The sequence below is a fragment of the Spermophilus citellus genome (assembly GCF_964194105.1).
Source record: "Spermophilus citellus genome assembly, chromosome: 16".
NCBI lineage: Eukaryota > Metazoa > Chordata > Mammalia > Rodentia > Sciuridae > Spermophilus > Spermophilus citellus.
The window spans coordinates 33215424-33232995 of NC_138196.1; the positions used below are offsets into that span (position 1 = coordinate 33215424).

Consider the following 17572-nt stretch of genomic DNA (forward strand, 5'->3'; position numbering starts at 1 on the left):
AGGAGGTGAGACAGAGAGGGAAATAGGAACTCAACAGGGGCAATAAGAGACCATATTCACCTTCATGCTAAAGAGTATGGTAGAGGCCATCAGTTCATCAGTTGGTGTCACAAAGAACAAAGTGATCAGGGACATGTTCTAGGAAAAAAAAAATGAAACTTGGTCTCACACTTGAAGTGTGGGTAAAACTAGGAAGGATGGACAAGAAGAGAAGAACCATCAAAGCAGAAGGAAGAAGGTAAACTTCAGAGTCCAGAGTGTTCGTGGGACTGTAAGGAAAGGGGAGGCTGAAAACTTGGATGAAGCCAGATCATGGAGGACCCTAAGCAAACAGGAAAAGCCGTGCAGAGCCAGTGAGAGGTCACCTGAAGGTCAGCATTTTGGCACGTGCTCACCATGAAGCCCTGCTCCTATAATTTCCCAAACCCCAGAACATTTCCTCCACGCCCACACCTCCCACATCTAAATTCACCCCACAGAAGCCTGTGGGCAGACAGAGGTCTTCACTCGCACTCTGTTTTGAGTCTGGATTGAGCAGCGACCACTGCAGAGTTCACCTGGCCCAGCACTTTCTGGTCTTCCTGTCTCCTCCTGACCCTCCTCTCATTCCCGCAGCTACCACCCCAGTGGTCCCTACGAGTTCCCCGACACCAAGGCCCTTGTCCGTGGCCATCCAGGGAGGTGCCAGGCAAGGACTGGTTTGACTAGGCTGAAAAGACAGAATGAAGAAATGCTCCTCTGATGTAAAGTTATAGGCTGAAAAGACAGAGTGAAGAAGCAGAGAAGGGTTGGTAGGACTCACGTAGGAGAACAAGGAAATCAGAGCAGAAAGTCCTCTCCCCAGGACATCAAAGAAGCTCCAAGAAAACGGAAATAAAGAGCAGGAAGCTCTTCAGCCCTCATCTGCAGGACACCAAAGCTGGAGAGGTGAGCACACCTATGTCCCTGGCCCCCTGCAGCACCCCTGTGGCTTAAGGAGATCCCTCAGCTTTTGCTCCTACTTACCTTGTGCCTCACTTTACCCATTTGGACCTAAAAACAAAAATCCCTGTCCTCTTCTTGGTGAAGAATCACCAAGACTAGGACAAAGACAAATCAGAACCTCCAGACCCACAATTTCAGAAAAGGGGCATGGTGGTTCTGCACTCAGGCTCATAATGACCACAATAATGTTACTGTTACTCTGTTTCCAAAAACAAAGCCTGTCCGCCCTCATGAACAGCCCTTTGTTCTCCCAGCAGCTCCAACCTGAAGGAGCAGCACACACCTCCCGAAGGTTACCTCAGAAGCCTCCCATCTTCCTTGGCTAAGCAAGCACTCCTGCTCCCCTAACCTGGAAGGCCACTGATCCCACAAGCCCCCCAAAATTACCCTCACTAATTCCCCTCAAAGAAGAAAGACCAACCCCACCCACCTTCATTTCTAGTTCAAGGTCACCAAGAATGAAAGCTTGCTTGCCCAGACAGCAGCCTCCACCTACCCCTGTCTCGGGCAGTCCCTCTCTCCATCCATCCCTCTCTCCAATTGTCGGCTCTACCCTGCTCCTCCATTGACCTCCAGGTTTTCACAGCCTCCTAGAGCTGCTCTCTTCCCTCTTTTTATTTTATTATCTGTCTTTGTTCCTGCCCCATCCCCCCCCCTTTTCTTTACCTCCCTCCTTTGCTGTTTGAGGTTAAAAAGCACGCTCTGGTATGCCATAAATTACTTGGCAAGAGTGGATGACAAAAACAAAATGTAATTCAGATTAAAGTCACCCTCCAGCTGAAATGATAGTTTATTAAATAGATGGCCAGGCTGCCGATCAACCTTGCTGGCAACTGGTCCTCCTATATTAATCTTTCTTGGGGTGATTTAGGATCCACCTGGGTCCTCTGAGAAGATTCTCCCATCATTTCCTTCCCATCTCTCTGGATCAGGCTGCTGGGCTTGGCGCAGTTGACAAATTCCCCAAGTAATCCCTCAAAAGATTGGAGAAATGCTCCGAACGCTCCATTAAATTTATTTTCCATGCTTTAAGAGACCCAAAACTATGTCCAATAAATAAGTGTTCCCTGTGATTTACTGAAATGCTCCTCTGATTTAAAGTTATAGGAGGAAAAATATGGAACCCCTGGGAGCCCAGGACCAGCCTTGCAAGTGAGACCAGATGTGAGATTTCTGGCCGGGGAGAGGAGAAGAAGGAAAAAAAAAAAAAAAAACAGCCCAACTGGTGGAGGTTTGAAAGTGACAACGTCTGAACCCCGGTTCTCGGCTTTAACATAAAAGGTCCCCAGTTGAGCATTCTTTCTCACAAAATTTATTGTGGTTGTAGTTAGAGGGGGAACCATCAAAAGAGTAATTCTGGCCCTTGTTTTGCAGAGCTCTTTTGATAAATATGATACTTAGAAATATACCTCCCCCTAGACAGAAAAGCCATATAGTTAAAATGAAGTAATCTGTCAGTAAACTCACTAGAATCAAAGCCAAAATGAAACCTGTAAAAGGAGAAAAAAAAAAAAAACCTCCACTTAGAAACGCTTGAGTCAAGCAGGGGAGAAGGTGGAGATTAAGAATTGTCCTTTATTCAGATATTTTTATCTACAGAGTTAAAAGCGGAGATTTATTTTTAAAGGGGGCTATTTATGTTCCAATCTTCAACAGATGGGTCTGTGTTCCTGCCTCTCTCCTGCAGCCCAGGCTCAGCAAAAACAGCTTCTCTCTGGAGCTGAAACTTATCCAAAAGGAGGAGGAATTAAAAACTTTGGAAGCAAATGTAACCTTTGGAGCTGCTTGGTAAATATTGGATCTGTTTACTACAGAGGCCCAGATGTGCCAAAACCAAAAAACAAACAGGAAGGGGGGGAAAGAGCAGATGTGAAGACTAAACTATATATGTATATATGTTATGTATATATGTTGTGTGTATGTGTGTGTGTGTACGCACACTGATTCCCAAAGGGCTGGAGAGTTTAGGCTAAGAAAGCTCCCAGTGAGGAGGTGACATCTTCAATGGATTGTCCAAATAGTCCCATCTTTGGAGTACCCTAAGAGTCCCCCTCGACCTGATAAATCACCTGTTTAGAAAATGCCTTTCTCATGCTTAATAACAATATCTTTAGAGTAGACCCCTCCTGAAGAAATTATCCCTCAAAGTGTCTTGGTCTTCTCTACTCTTGTATCTACACCAAAAGAAACTAAGCTCCATGGCTCCAGCACTATTGGGCAAGCTACTCTGGCAACACAGGGTTCCAAGCTTCAAGAGTGGCGCGGCCATCCCAGGACAAAGCTCTCCTACTCACCAGCCAGAAGGCGCTGGTCTGGGCTGCTTCCCAAGGCCTCATCCCAGAAGAGCCTCCTTTGGGACTTCCCCATCTCTGTCCCCAGAACAATGGCTTGGAGAATGGGGAGTCCCCATCTCTGCCATCCATGATTGAGGGGCAAGAAGAGCTACTTGTTCTTTATCCTGAATTCACATTTCCCCCAGTGCTGAGACAAAAAGCAAGCATAAGACCCAGAGTTCGTGTGTGTGTGTGTGTGTGTGTGTGTGTGTGTGTGTGTGTGTGTAAGAGAATTATAATATCAAACTCAGCTGGGCACAGTGGCCCATACCTATAATCCCAGTGGTTCAGGAGGCTGAGGCAGAAGGATCTCAGGTTCAAGGCCAGACTCAGCAACTTAGCAAAGCCCTAAGCAATTCAGACAGATCCTGTGTCTAAATAAAATATAAAAAAGAGCTGGGGATGTGGCTCAGTGGTAAAGCGCCCCTGGGTTCAATCCCTGGTACTAAATAAATAAATAAGAGCCTAAAATGACGCTGGAAAGGGAGAAGATAAAGCATAAAGGAAAGGTGTCTTGCAAAGGGTCTCCAACATCAGATGACCCCAGATCTGACTCTAGCTCTGTCATTGGACAGCTGTGTGACATTAGACATCTGTGTGACCTTTCAGCCTTCTGAGACCTGTGGCTTCACCAGCCAGAGACTTAGTTTCTTCATCTCTATGGCAAAGGGATGAACCGAAGGATCTCCTGATCCTCTGACTGCCAGCGGCACTCCCTCCCGCAGGCCCGGGCACCTCCCGGCCCTCCCCAGCACCAGTGCTGGTCTGGACAGAGCTGGAGGGTGTGGAGTTTGAGCGGCACCTGTGTTTACACTGTACAATCTGCAGTTTACTGTAATAAAATCATTTAATACAGTCATAATTTTTTTGGCAAGAGGTTGTGTTTATGGTGAGCAAGACGGAGAGGGAATGATTGACTATGACTGATTAAAACGATAAATCAAAACCAAAGGAGGGAGGGACATGAACAGCACAAAGCCACAGGCAAATCCAATTTAAGTCTCAAGTTTTGCACCTTTATGGGAACAACTTGGTCTGATGGTGTGCCAGCTCTGGAGGTGAGGGCCTGGGGCCCAAGTGGGAGAGATGGAGGCACAGGATCCGACACCTCATCTCAATGGGGCTGATCCTCCTAGGGTAGGGAAATATGGAAACAGCTTGACAAGAACTGGTTTCCTTGGGCCTCCATATTCACAAAGAATTTAGAAGGATGTTTCAGAATCACTCTGTGTGTGTGTGTGTGTGTGTGTGTGTGTGTGTGTGTGCATATAGGTATGATAATTTGAACATGACCTAGAGGGACTTTCCAGCATCAAAGCTATCCCTCTAATGCAGTATCTGAAATTCCACATAACAAGGATTACCTAAGGTGGCAAACTTCCCTCCTTGAAAACATTGTCCTTCAACAACTAGGTACAGGCTACAAGCTGGACAGGGCTAAAGGTAATAAACAATTGTTCACCCGACAAATGATGACCAAATGCTTACGCTGGACCAAGCACCCTCTTAGGCTTCAGCAAGAGAAGAATGAAACAAGAATCCCTGGCCCCATGGAATCTATATTCTTATGGTATTTACATCCTTATGAATTAAGGGCCACATTCACCTCCAGAAAGAAGCCCCCATGTCAACCATTCTTTATATTAGAGTGTGCTAAATGCTGTGAGTTCTGAAGGAGGCATAGGAAGGTAGACCATATCAGACCTACAAACCACCAGTTATGTTTTTAGGATTCATTTACTTACTATAAAGCACCCCATCCTGGAATAGCTCCTCCTGGTTCTGACTGGTCTCCTTTCTGAGAGAAACTCCACCCCTACTGCTAAAACTGGCCTAGGAGCTGCCCAGTCTAGATTCCTTCACCCTCCATTACCACTTTTACTGGCATAGGTGGCTTACTTGGTGAGCTGGTCCAGATCCTCATCCTTCATCAGGTCATCAAGCCTCCCCAGAATATAGCTGTTGTACTTGTCCACTGGCCATCAAAACTGGACATAAGGGCATGGTGGTGCATGCTGGTAATCCCAGCAACTTGGGAGGCTGAGGCAGAAGGATCTCAGGTTCAAGGCTAGCCTCAGCAACTTAGTAAGGCCCTAAGCAACTTAGTGAGACCTTGTCTCAAAATAGAAAATAAGGGGGGGGGGCCTAGGGATGTGGCTCAGTGCTTGAGCATCACTGAATACAATTCCTAAAAAAAAAAAAATCACAATTTAAAATTGGACGTGGGAACTTCAAAAGATACCTCAGTGACAATCACATTTTTCCTCGCTGTTGAGAGCCACAGCCAAAGGGGCCCCAGCAAACTTCCAGCTGCCAGCAAACTTCCAGCTGCCGACTGATGATTGGCTCACAGCAGCCCCAGCAACATCTAGCTGATTGGCTCCTCTGCGGTGATGCTCATTGGAGATGCTCATTGAGCTGTTTCCCCGCCCTTTCAGACTTCCAGCTGATGATTGGCTCACAGTGGCCCCAGCAACATCTAGCTGATTGGCTCCTCTGTGGTGATGCTCATTGGGCTGTTTCCCTGCCCTTTCAGACCACGGAGCTGCTCATTGAGGGACTTTTTTGGCTCCGCCCACGTGACTCAGCCAATCGGCCTCAAGAGCAGGAGGATTGTGGGAGGTGGAGAGAGGCTGGTGTTGGGGTGAGAGGCTTGTGGGAAGCCGGTCGTGGCAGTTGGGCTCTGAGGGTTTTTTCCTGAGGAGCTGTTTTGTTTGGCGTGTGTGGTTCTAAAAATAAAGTTAGTTTCTTTTGACAAGTGGCTCCTGAATTGTGCCCAGCCAGACTGCGGCACCTCGCCTCTTACTGCATGTCAGCAGCCTTACTTCTCCCAATGAATGAGATCAATGACACCTAACAACTGGTGACTTCTGTCCTGGCTTTCTCTTCTCTTGGCAAGACCAAGGAGTCTGAGCTACCTGTCAATCTAAGGTGACCAACCAGTCGTCATGGCAAGAGCTAGATGGAATTCTTGCTTTGTTTTTAGTTAGAAGCATTCCCCTCTAAGAAGCAAACTTTGGTCTCACATAACCTTTAGGAAGAAGCATTTTCCCCAACTGGATCACAGCTGGTGAGAGTAATCAGGATGGCTTCTCCTGGTCCAGCACATTGTACCTGTTGGAGACAAACCACATAAGTCACCAACTGAGGATCCATGGTGCATCCTGGAGGATATACCTTATCTTCAAAGAGTATCCTTTCCACTGGCACCTGAGCTATGCCTGTGAAGAAGGTAGTCCCATCTGTTTATCCAGCCAACATCTTCTGGGTGATGTGATATGTGACCAGTTTGCTGAGGGCCATTGCCAAGTAGGAATGACGCATCAAAATTTCCTTGCTAGCGTACCCCATGTTAAATGGATTTCGCTGTTGACATTGCATGTAAGGTGACCTTGCTCAAGGACCAAGGCGGATCCGGGTTTAGAGCTGATCAGGTTTGAGGAAGTATCCCGCTCCTTGAGTTTAAGGCGGTCCCGGTTTAAGACAAGTTTAGGGCGTTCCCGGTTTAAGACAATAGGGGTTTTAGGGAAGTTAGAGGTTGAAGATTATTGCTACTGGGATTAGGGCGTTCCTGCTGCTTGTTCCCGTTGAGTTCTCGTGAGATTAAAATAGGATTTTGGAAAAAAGCCTCGGGGAGTAGGTGAATGGGGCGGCAGCAGAACTGGAATTGCCCCAGAGCGTGTGTGGAGGCCGGTGTGAGTTCGGGAATAAAGAATTGCTGTTTGAATCTACAAAGCTGTGTGGTGGCTCGTGATTCTGTGCCCAGCCAAGACATTGGCACCAGTTGACATCATGGTCACATATCCACTGCAATTGTCCTTCACTATAAAGTGGGTCCCTTGGCCCAAGCAGTGTTACACACTGGTGAATCACCCTCTGCTAGCCTTCAGATGGTCCTTTCTCATAGAAGACGTTGCTCAATGTCTTGCAAGTGGGTGCTCCCTCCCAAGAATAAACTGATAGTATTAGGGTGGAGGAAGGGTCACCTGTGCAACAACAGCAGATGACACAGGAGTCTGAGCTACCTGTCCAAACAGCTTACTTGTGTCTTCTGGCACTAGTGCCTGCACGCAGGTATCCCACTTCCATCTTACTTGGGATTGTTCTTGGACCTTGGTGTGTCTGAGAGAAGAGAACTCAGCTCCTGATGGCCAGGTTTTGCCTCTACATGGACCTGATACCATACCAAGAGCTCTTTTAAGAGGTGAAGACAGCATGGTTTTCTCCAGATCCCTAGGGATCTCTACTGTGTATGTCCTATTAGGAGAATGGTAACTTTTCACTTCTTAAGTTCCTCTAATATCATGAAGTCCATCAGTCAGGTCTATAACCCAGGAAGCTGGGATTCTTTTACCTTGAACTTTATGTATAACCACTTTCTGCCCTGGGTTCCCCTCCAAACTGAAAATCATCCACATCAGTAGGTCAATGGATCAGAGCTGTGATCCCAAATGTGAGGCCTACTGCCTCAAGAGACCTACGAGGTGTTGTGCTTATGTCTTGGTGGTAGAGAATGGAGAGACAATAATCTGTCTTTTAGTTTGAAGGGGATGCCCCAGCATGATCCAGACCACAGGATCCCTTAAAACTTCATTAATATAATGAGCACTGGAATATTTGTTGAGTGTATCTCCCATGGTCTATTGTTGTATGCATCTTATGAATTCTTCCTGTATACTTGCCATTTCCTATACACCCCACTATGCTTATCAAAGTGGCATCATTTCAGTAACCAAGGCAGGCATGGTGGGACAGACCTGTAATCCCAGTGCCTAAAGAGGCTGAGGCAGGAGGGTTGTGAGTTTAAGGCTAGCCTCAGCAATTTAGTGAGGCCCTAAGCAATCTAGTAAGACCCTTATCTCAAAATTGAAAAGGGCTGTGGATATAGCTCAGTAGTTAAGCACCCCTGGGTTCAATCCCTAGTACAAAAGAAAAAAAAAACTGACCAATATGACATTCTATGAAATGTCTAGATGGCCCCAATCCCCTCAGCCATTATTATAACAGAGAGTAAAAGAGCTCATATAGCCCTAGGCCAGGTCATAAATGTATTCTGTTGCTCACCTCATGTAATGTGAAGTGCTTTGAGCCTCCTTCTTGTTAGGTAAGGGGGAAAAATGCATTCACCAGATCAATGGCCACATACCCTGTGCCTAAGGCCATGCTAATCTGTCAAGCAATGATACTGCATCTAGAGAAGCAATTGCAAATGGGGTCCCACTTGGTTGAGTGGTAGTTCACAGTCATCCTCCAGGACCCATCTGGGTTTGGTAGGGGCCAGGCTGGTGAGCTAAATGAAGATATGATAAAAACCCCTGCATCTTTCAGGTCTTTAAAAATAGCACTCGTTTCTGCCATTTCCCTCCCTTTAGGATGCAATATTGGGGGGGGGGGAGATTCTGAGGCCACTTGTCAATTCCCATTCCAATAGCTCTAACCCAACATGCTAAAGGGAACAAAGTTATGATCCTGCCAAATAGCAAGTCAATTCCAAATACACATTCAGGGAACAGGGAAACAATCACTGGATGGGGTAGTGAAGCACTTGGAGGACCCAGTGGATCCATTATAAACCAAACTTAGTAAGACTGTACTCATCCTTTAATTTCCTAGGTGTCAAGGTCAACTCAAACCCTGTGTCCAAAAGTCATTAGGTATTCTGTTCTCTCCAAATTATGGAGACCCAAGTAAATAGTCATATACCCCCATGAGGAAGAATTGAAGAAATTATGCTATTATATGTTTGCTATGGTTTTGCAAGGTCTTTTCCTCTGGAGACCTGGCCTGTCTTTCTGTTGATGGGTCCCAGGTCTAATTACTGGCTCAAGTCTAGGAACCAGGCAAGGAATCATAACTTTCATTACGGTGACTTGTCTCAGTCTCCTGAGTATTCATCCTGAACTTCTTTGGGATACAGAGATTCTGCAGTACCCAAATTACCTTCCCAGCTATATGCCCCCACCCCACTGCCGGTACCATTCTGTACTATGCTCACAGCTCTCTGCAAGTCAGGGCCCCCTCTGAGTTTTGACCCTGCTCCTCATGATGACTGCGCCTACTCTGTTTCTGGTTATTAAGTGACATCACCTGGCCCCTCTTATTCGTGGATTCTACCATCCCTACTGCTATAAGAGAGTAAAATTCTATAACAGAATATCCTATATTGTTAGTCCTAGCCCACAGAGGACAGTCACCACTGAGCTTCTTCGTGACACTGGTGTCAAAAATATGGTTCTTATCACTTTGGTAAATGTGGGGGGACTCCAGGGTCTCTCTTAGGAGGTAAGCAATAGTGGGATTCAGGCTTGCATGGTAGATCAATATAGCGTACCCCCCTCTGTAAGCCTTTTGAACTCTTCTCACACTGACTGCCATGGGTTTCTAGAACTTCCACTTCACATAGTATTTATACCTTCATTTCTCTAAGCTTTCAAGATTCACTCTGGCAGCAAGCTAGCTCAGTACCAGGGTAGTCTACCTTGTCATATGGGTAAATCCTAGATAAGAATGCTCCCACATCCTAATTAGAGTAAGTTATACTCCAGGTATATATAAAATACACTCTAATGACATGTATATCTAAAAAGAATTTTAAAAGGTAAAAAATAATGCTCCCATAGCAAAGCAAAATTGAAAAACAAAATTCTCATTCCGTTTATTTTTACAACCTTTGATCTAGCACCCTCAGAATGCAGCCCCACACATAGCTCCCAGCTCTGGAGATGCATATGGTCTTGCAAATCACTTGAAATAGCGTCCCTTGCCTCCTTGGCAGGCCCAATGCGGCTATGACCAGTTGTGACTTGTCCCTAGTTACTAGGCTGGTGTCCAGGAAGGAAAAGGACAGTTAAATCCTGAGGGGTATACACTTTCTCTGGCAAGACACAGGCACCTGCACCATCTTCCAGCAAGGGAGGAATGTCAGTCTTTAAGAGGGAAAGGGTTGTTTCTGCAGGTCCAGATGGTTCTGAGAAACCTGAGATTCAGTTTTTAGTGTATCAGCCCAAATGTCCCCATTCCAAATCTCAGGGCCCATTCATTTCCAATTAGCCTGATTAGTCCTGATTTTAGCATGACTTAGTGGGATTGAGAACTCAGCTTCTCTGTAACTCTGCTACCCTGGCATTAAGGTCACAGGCCTAATCCTTACCTCTTTCTGCCCTCCAACTTTAGGCAATAAAATTCTCTTTTTATGCTTCCAAGGAGGCCCTTTGTGGTAAGTTGGTGACTAATTACCTTTAGTCTTTTATTTCCTTCTTTAAGACATCAACAGTTATGTTTCCTTAGTCCTTATAATTACTATTCCCCCCAAAACTCCTCGAGTACCTGAGATATTATACCTGCCAGAATATTTCCATCAGTAGCCCACCCTGCCCCACCACCAGGGACAGTTTAAACAAATGGAACAAGTTTCTGTTAGGGCTTCACCTACCACCAGGGTCAGGATCCTCACTGCACGTTGGCTGGTAGATGATCCGGCTCCCAGATCCCATTTTAATATCTATTTCCTGGCCCCTTTCCCATATCCAATATTATAGGTCCATTTGCCTCCGAAGCAGACTTTGGAATGGAGGTTTGCTTACAGGTAACTTATTGGGAAGTGATTTTGAGAGTAAAGGAATCAGAGTTGATCTGAAGTTGATCAACAGCAATGTGGCTGCAACAGAAGCCTTAGCCAATTCCACAGAGAGTGCCAGAGCTAGACTGATCTTCGGAGAGGTCCCACATTGACACAGGGGACCAGATCCTTCTAGAGCACATTGCGCAGACATTGGATAATCAGCTGCCTCTGAGAAGGGGCCAAACCTTGGATGAGACAGAGCCCTTCCATTACAGGCAATGTCTGGGGAGGGTCTAAGCCATGTCTCATCAGTAGCAACACTTCCAGCAGCAAGGAGAACAAGTGCCTTTGTCCCCAGGGGGATCTGGGTCATTCACAATAACATTTCACTACAACCCCCAAAACTGGTCCAATTGTGAAGGTTAAGAAATTTTGGGCCAGTGCCACCCCCACCCCCTGCAACAGCATGCAACAGACTTGTCAAAGAGAATTCTGCTCACAGAAGTGACTCATGTGGGCCACGGCTTCATGGATACACTGGTCAAGGAAAAGGGGTAGGGAGACAGGGAGTCTACCACGCGGCCTGCGCAGTGGTTTCATTAATGAGGTACTAGGCATAAAGTTAGTTAGAAGAGATCGAAATAAAACACACAGACAGTACCTTATTTCTATTGCTAGGTCCGAGACGGCTAACCTCTCTGGTTCCCACCTCTAGCCGACCAGCAGGGCAGCGAGGATTACTCTGGGCTAGCAGGAGAGAGAGAGAGTGAACACGCCGGGGAGTAGCCTTTTATTTGGGGAACAAGAGATTCAGGGGAGAATTCCATCCAATGAAGGTTGAGGGGGGCTGCACTCCAAGGTCAGGGTCAGTGATTGGGTCCCCGGGGTCAGTGGTCAGGCACACCCCCACACGGATGGGCTCTCTCATCAGGAAAGGGTCGGGAAAGCTTCGACAGAGCCAAAGCGCCTCAGGCCCTTAACGGGAGTCACCCAATCACGTGTCAGAATGGCTCCCCACAAGGGAGTATGCCTCACTTTACTTCTTCTAGGCCACCACAAAAAATATTTGCCCACCATCAAATTCATATCTTAAAACCTAATCCTCAAATGTGATAGTATTTGGACAAGGGCCCTCTGGGAGGTGAATAGACTGAGGTGGAGCCATTGCGAATGGGATTAGTGCCCTTATAAAAAGAGAACCAAGAAAGCCTCACACCTTCTGCCATATGAGGACTCAGCAAAAGGATGACCAGGGGACTAGGGTTATAGCTCAGTTGGTAGAGTGCTTGTTTCACATACACAAAGCCCTGGGTTCAATTCCCAGCACCACAAAAAAAAAAAAAAAAAAAAAAAAAAAGACCAGGGAGTAGACCTTCATCCAGTTCTATAGACACCCTGACCTTGGATGCCCCAGCCCCCAGAATTGCTGATGTTTGTTTAGGCCACCTGGTCTTTGGTATTTTTATTATAGCATCCTGAATGGACAAGGATGTGTGCAAAGCACGTTTGTCCATAGAAACAATGCTCCATCACTGGTGCTCAGCCTCAAACCGTCACTTAAAATAGAGTAGCCAAATATTTACCTGAAATTTGCAAAGCAACCTTAGACTAGGTTCTTCTACCCAATCGCCCATCAACAAGGAGCAGTCCAGGGAATGAGGAGTGTTGCTGGAGAAAAGAATTGTTGAATGACAGAGATACACACACACACACACACACACACACACACACACACACACACATCTATATTCAACAACAGAAGTGGGAGAAGGGTGTGTCCAGGAAATAGGAAAAGAGGATTATATTTGGAGACACTTTATGTAACAATCACTGAACAGACTAGTTCAGTCAAACCCCACAACCCTATTAGGAAAGCATTACTTCTTTGAGGGAGAGAAAACCAAGGCTCAGAGTGGTTAAAGTCTTAGCCAAGGGCACACAGTTACTAAGTAGAAGAGTCTATATTTCAAGGAAGATCTAACTTCATGCAAAATTCTCTCAAACATACACACAGATGACTACTGCCTCATCTTCTCCCCCTACCTGGGCTCCAACAAGACTACACTGAGCCACCTTGGATACACAGCTGTCCATAACTGCCACTTTCAGTATTTTCTCTGCTTTTAAAGGAAGGATTTGTCACTTGTTACCCAATTATATTTGTCATAAGAAAAATCTGAGAGCTCCACAAAAGCCCAAACGAGCCTTTAATAACTAAAACATCACAGCCAGAATTTCTAATATTATAGACCAGAGCAGTTGGGTACTGGGAACTTGAAGAGCCATTGCTTCAAGATCTAAAATGGTTTTCCAGATGACAAAAGAGTTTATTTCTTTAAGAAACAAAACTTTTTATTAAGCTTCCTACAATTTCCATCCAGACTTTCCTATATCCTTAAATAGGGGTGATAAATTAGAGAGCACTAACTAATGTTTATTTTACAATAATGACTCCCAGGATTACTGAGCTGGACGGTCCCAGGCTGCTGTGTTGTTGAAGTTCCTGTGCTAGCCCTTCAGAGTGTTTCTGCCTCCTCCCTGATGCGGGTCACCTCTCCCTGCTGTCAGTGTGATCTGTCTACCTCAGCCTTTAATGTGTTTTTTCTAAATACAAGAGGCCTGAAAACAAAACAAACAGACCTGCTAGAACTACATGCTACATAATTGTAACTACATTCTAAGCCAGAGGGTCCCTTCCTTGACAAAGCCAGCAGAGGTTCACACTTTGGTCCACGTAAGAACTATTTATCAAGCACCTACTATGTGCCACTATGTGCTGGGGATACAGCAGGAAACAAAAAACAAAAAAGAAGGCCCCTTCCTTCGTGAAGTTTACGCTGTATTGAGATCAAGAAAAATTGGAGATACCTCTTCTCCGTATGCAAAGGCCACTTTTGCTCACTTTCCAGTTCCTGTGTTTCCCAAGGGTAGGGCAGGCAGGACGTTGAATTCCCCGCAGGTGAGGTTACCATCTTGTCAGTACTAAAGACACTCATTGTGCAGTCCTGTTAGTAAAGCAAAGCTGATAGAGAACCATTAGTTCCATAATTCCAGTACACTGTGGATTAAATGGGCCTTGGTAGGCTGATCTGGGAAGCTAGCCACCATCTGCACCTCTGTTTCTATAAGAAAATATTTTCCAAGTTCTAGACAACGGACTTTGAAATGCACTTTTGGAACAGAACTGATTTGTAAATTTAGAACCTCCTCTACTTCACTATAAAGGCACCCAACAACTAGAACATATTTGACCCAAGGGTTAGAAATGAAAATATCTGGGTACTAGCCAGCACCCCAATTGCTAGAGTGGGTACTGTAGAGTCACTGAAACTCTATGAACATCAGTTCCAACACATATCTACTGGGTTTCACTAAGACCTATTACATACACAGGAGCTCTGCTGTTTGAAGAACAAGTTTGAAGCGCAACATTTAAAAGAATCAATAAAGCCAGACACTGTAGCTCATGCCTCTGATCCCAGTTACTTGGGAGGCTGAGGCAGGAAGATTGCAAGTTCAAAGCCAACCAGGGCAACTTAATGAGACCTGACTCAAAAATTAAAAAGGGTTGGAGATGTAGTTCCGTGATAAAGCACTGGGTTCAATCCCCAGTACAATAATAATAATTTCTCAAATGAATGAATAGCTAAATGAATGCAATAAGTGAATGAGGAAACGCCACTTCCATTCTGAATTGAAGAACATTTCCTAGAGGCTTGTTTCTTTTTCCCTGAGGCTTGTGACCCAAAGTCTAAACATTTGGGAAGGAAATAGAATCATTGTCCCATTCCTGGGGATCCCAACTGAGAACCTGAGCTTCGGATAGAATCCCAAAGAAAGGGGCTGGGGATGTGGCTCAACTGGTAGCGCACTCGCCTGGTGTGCATGCAGCCCGGGTTCGATCCTCAGCACCACATACAAAGAAAGATGTTGTGTCCGCTGAAAACTAAAAAAAAAAAAGAATCCCAAAGAAAGAGTTGTTTGCACAGGCTCATCTGATAGATTACGAGGGCCGGGAATGGATGCAAATGGCTAAGCAGCGTGGACTTTTTTGGTAAAAGGAAGAGTACTTGAGAGAAAAAAAAAATCAAACCAAAAAATGAGCTTCACACATCATCACTCCCTTCCTCCCCGGGACCAGGGCCAGTTTCATTCTAGACCTATGAAGGAGACAGCCTTCCCTGCCTTCCCCAGAGGCATGGAGCAGCCCTGTCGGGAGGGGCATAGCTACTCTGTAATTGTACTGTGCAAGCCCAGATCTCAAGGTCATGTTCTGACCCCAGATGATCTTTCTCCCACCTCCTCCTTCTTCAGGCACCCCACTCCTTGCCCCATCCCAAGAAGGATGGCTTCAGAGAAAGGCAGGCACACCAAGGTCTTTCTCTGCAAGGACAACATGAATGGGAAACTCAGACAAGAAAGTCCAGGAGACCTGGGAGCTGTCACCATGAGCCCTGGGAAGGAAGATTTATGTCAAGGACCAGGATGTGAACATTCCCATGAATTATCCCTTTGTGCCAAGGTAAATTGGATGGGGAAGAAACGCAAGTGAAGGAGGCAAAGCCTGTGCTTGGCTGCGATCCTCACTGCACCTGGGGAAGGAGGCCCTTCCTTAAATTCTCGTAACTTACACAACTACCCGGAGCCGATGACTCTTCCAGGCTTTCCCACATAAGAATAACTAACATGGGTTGAGTACTTCGTAGGCCTGGCATCTTAATTGTGTTGACTCATTTTACCTTAAGAAACCCTGTGAGGTCAGTGCTATAACTCTCTCCCACTTCAGAGATGAATGAATCAAGGCAGGAAGAGGTTGGTAACATGTCCACAGTCACACACAGCTCAGAGTGGCACTCTTGCCCACCATGCCATCCTTGTACTGTACTCACGGAAAGGATAAGGAAACCATGAGATGAGTCAGAATAACTGTGTTCATCAGCTTTCCATCCCTGTAACAAATACCTGAGACAGTCAACTTATAAACAAAAAAAGTTTATTTTGGCTCACCATTTTGTAGATGCCAAATCAGGACTGGTTGGCCCCCAGGAGGGTGAGACCTGTGGTGAGGCACCATGTCAGGGTACAAGCTGGTTGCAGACAAAAGCCACTCCCCTCATGGCCAGGAAACAAAAAAAAAAAAAAAAAGAGGAAGGGGTTGGGTTAGCCCGTTCCCCTTCAAGAACATGCCCCCTGATAACCCAAAAGCCTTTCACTATGTCCTTCAGCTTAAGATTCTACCACCTCCCACAGCACCACCCTGGAGACCAAACCTTGAACACATGGGCTTTGGGGGACATTAAAGATCTAAACTATAGCAATGACACATCCCCTTTCTCCTTAGAGAAGGACATTTCCAAGCTCCCCAAGTGACATTTGCCCCCACTCAAGAATCAGACTACAGGGATTTTACAAACTAGAAAATGCCCTTCTTGGTCACATAGAGAGACACAGTGCCTGCTATAGGTTCTCAATGGCCTCAAGAGAACCAGGAATAAGGGGACTCAAGAGTTCTGACTGATGTTTGTTTCAAACATTCCAGGGGTAACCCCAATACACATTGTGGAATACTTTCTTCCATATTTTTCTATGCATCTATAAATATCACCATAGATTCATAGAGATATATTTTTACATTCTTCCTTATTCACTTCACATTACATCATGACAATTTCCCATCTTTCTGGAAGGCAATGGAGTGTAGTGGTTAAGACCACCATTTGGACCATCAGAAAGCTCGGGTTCAAATCTTGGCTCTAGCACTCTGTGACCTATCAATTCCTTCGTCTTTAGCTCTTTCTTCATTATCAAATTTTTTTTAGCTTAACTGAGGTATGATTGACAGATTTCATTGGTTAAAAAAAATCTCCAAAAATTGATAAACAAGGGGACAGATTGTGAGAGGGGAGACCCGTGTAGGAACCAAGCTATGGGGTTAACTTCTGTGTCCCCCAGGGAGCCCTCCAGCTCCAGTGCCTGGACAAACCTCCATCCTCCAGGTAAAAGGTCAGGCAGGCACTGGGGAGGCTTGTCTGGGAGGCCACAGGCTTGGATTCACACCCAGAGGAGTCTGAATGCTTCCCATTCCCACTGGGGACCCCAGCAACTCTCAAGGCACCCAGGCTTTGGTGTCTCCACTTGTTGTGTCCATCTGAGGACATTGCCACCTTTCAACAGGGTCATATCTCCCTCAAAGTTGGCCTACTTTTATAAGCATGAGTCTTGTTCCACTGGATGGGGACTGTGTTCTTTTACATGACAGAGAGAATAAACTCAGTCTTGGGCCCCCGAGCAACCAGGGGCTCCCAGGAGCAGAACCAGCATTTCCTGAGCCCGGGCTGTGCCTTGGCCACAATGGGATGTTTGTCTGTGCATTTTTATGATCATTTGGCCTAAGGAGCATGGGTACCACAGAGCTTTCCTAGACCCGCCCTGCACCCCATGTGCAACCTCACAAGGTGGAAAGTGCAGGCTGAGCGAGGGCAGGCTGCACACCTAGCACCCTCACCAGTGGCGTGGCCTGTCCTGTCCTCTCGCCAGCAAAGAACATCAGCATCTGCCGCCGGCAAAGGAAATTAGGAGGTCTCAAGGTCGGGAGGGGATGGCAGAGCTGTCCAAAGCCATCTGAAAGGAACTGGGGAGATGGGAGGGGGAGGGCAGAAGAGAGGTGCCAAGGGCACTAAGCACGGTGTGTCTG

The 17572-nt window shown here is 46.1% G+C and overlaps 1 long non-coding RNA gene across 1 annotated transcript in view; it reads right to left on the reverse strand.

Annotated features, from left to right (window-relative positions):
• Window positions 1–5271: 5271 nt before the first annotated feature.
• The window catches only part of LOC308635254, a 28414-nt gene continuing 16113 nt past the window's right edge, over window positions 5272–17572 (reverse strand). Inside the window, exons 2-3 of the long non-coding RNA XR_014019174.1 lie at window positions 6349–6431; window positions 5272–5505 (exon numbers count right to left, since the gene is read on the reverse strand). This is a non-coding gene — a long non-coding RNA (uncharacterized lncRNA). The remainder of the gene's footprint in view (window positions 5506–6348; window positions 6432–17572) is intronic.